The sequence below is a fragment of the Schistocerca nitens genome, chromosome 1, assembly GCF_023898315.1.
Source record: "Schistocerca nitens isolate TAMUIC-IGC-003100 chromosome 1, iqSchNite1.1, whole genome shotgun sequence".
Classification (NCBI taxonomy): Eukaryota; Metazoa; Arthropoda; class Insecta; order Orthoptera; family Acrididae; genus Schistocerca; species Schistocerca nitens.
Genome location: NC_064614.1, coordinates 940,382,639 through 940,384,790, shown reverse-complemented (window position 1 = coordinate 940,384,790; position 2,152 = coordinate 940,382,639).

The following is a 2,152-nucleotide window of genomic DNA, read 5'->3' as shown; positions in this document are numbered from 1 at the left end:
ACTGGATTCCTGATTTCTTGTCAGAAAGTTACAGTTCGCATATCTTTCGGAAAATCATCTAGTGAAACTGACGTCATATCTACTGTATCCCAAAGAAGTGTTATACGTTCTCAGCTGTTCACCAGCTGTAAGAACAATTTAGGTGACAATTTGAGCAGTCTAGATTGATTTTTATTTGGGAGATGATGTTATTTTTACCGTCTAGTAAAGTGATGAGAAGATCGAAACAGATAACAAAATGATTTAGCCTATTAGCTTCTGTCTAGGGTTCCATCACGTAGTAAATGCTGTGGCGATGTCGTGCCGAAAATTGCGTTTTATTGGTGGAATAATTAGAGTGTGCAGCCGAGTATTTAAAGAGGACGTTTCTCCATTGTCTCCTGCAGAACTGCTGCGCGGTATGGGATCCTTATTAGATAGGATTGACGGAGGACATCGAAAAAGTCCAAAGAAGGGCCGCTCGATTATGCATGAAAGCAAAGCAGGGGAGAGAATGTCACTGATATCTTAAGCGAGTTATAATAGGAATTATTAAAACAAAGGGGATTTTACTTGCAGCGAGATCGTTTCATGCAATTTCAATCAGTAATTTTTTTTCTCCGAATGCCAAAGTATTTTGTTGATTCCCACCGACATTGGAAGATTTGGTCATGGGCTTAAAATACGAGAGCTCACACGGAAAGATAAGTATTCACTTTTCCCACGTGATATCCGAGAGTGAAACGGTGGCGAAATAGTCTCACAGTGGCTCTAATACACCCTCTCCCATGCACTTAACTGTGTGCCGGCCGCTGTGGCCGGGCGGTTCTAGGCGCTGCTGCTACGGTCGCAGGCTCGAATCCTGCCTTGGGCATGGATGTGTGTGATGTCCTTAGGTTAGTTAGGTTTAAGTAGTTCTAAGTTCTAGGGGACTGATGACTTCAGATGTTAAGTCCCATAGTACGAGCCATTTGAACCATTTGAACTTAACTGTGAAGTGCAGAATGATCATGCAGATGTAGAACATACCATCACCGAAAAGCTGAAAGAAGTAAGTCCTCATCCGTAACAGCGTAATCATCCACGTGACAGTACCAGCACGTGAATACGTGTCCACAAAGATAAAACCTACATACATGCAAGGTTTGCAGGTTTCGTACTGTGTTGATAAACCACACTAAGCAGGCAGGGAAGCGACTCTGCTCATATAAGGCTATATGATCGTACCACACATGACGTCAACAGAAGACGACTCAGGACAGAATGCAAACCAAGCTCATGCACGTGAAAAGGTTATGGGTGTCAAAGAGTGTTACTGTTAATCCTTTTGACACGTTTTATACATGGTGTTCATTTATTTTGAGTTTGGAGAACGCGTCGTCAGAAAGACATGCTCATGCAGGTAAGCTGGGGCGTTACAAATAGGCAGCTCATCGAGACAGAAGCACAGTCAGTCCTGTGGAAAACGCGGCGGTGCACGGGAATAATCCGTGGCTGACGTTCGTGCTTACGTCACAAACTACGTCACATCGCACATGTCGATTATAGAGGCTGGTCTTTTCTTTCTGCAACTAATATTCATTGTACCTGCTGCACTTTCACGGCCTAAATATGATTTTCCGAATGGAATCTGCAATCCTCCAAAATAATGGTTCAAATGGCTCTAAGCACTATGGGGCTTAACTTCTGAGGTCATCAGTGCCCTAGAACTTAGAACTACTTAAACCTAACTAACCTAAGGACATCACACACGTCCATGCCCGAGGCAGGATTCGAACCTGCGACCGTAGCAGCAGCACGATTACAGACTGAAGCGCCTAGAACCGCTCGGCCATATCGGCCGGCTGCAATCCTCCGTTCATCATATAAGCGCCTTGTAACTGCTTCTACTTTTTGTAATTTCCAGTACTTCTCCTGATTTTGTTTTTCTCTTCTTGATTTCACTGTCGTAGGCAATTATTTTACTTTGAAACATATTCTTAGATACACTTATGTGGCAATCCTGTAATACTAGTTTAACAACTACTTAAAATTAAGACTAGAAAACCAGCGTGTATAATTTAAAGCAGCATTTTCATATGTATAAATAATTTATCATTAATGAAGTAGTTTATAATAGTGAGTACTGCTGATCTTCGAAGTTCCAGAATTTAGGTAATTGGCGTAATATAAT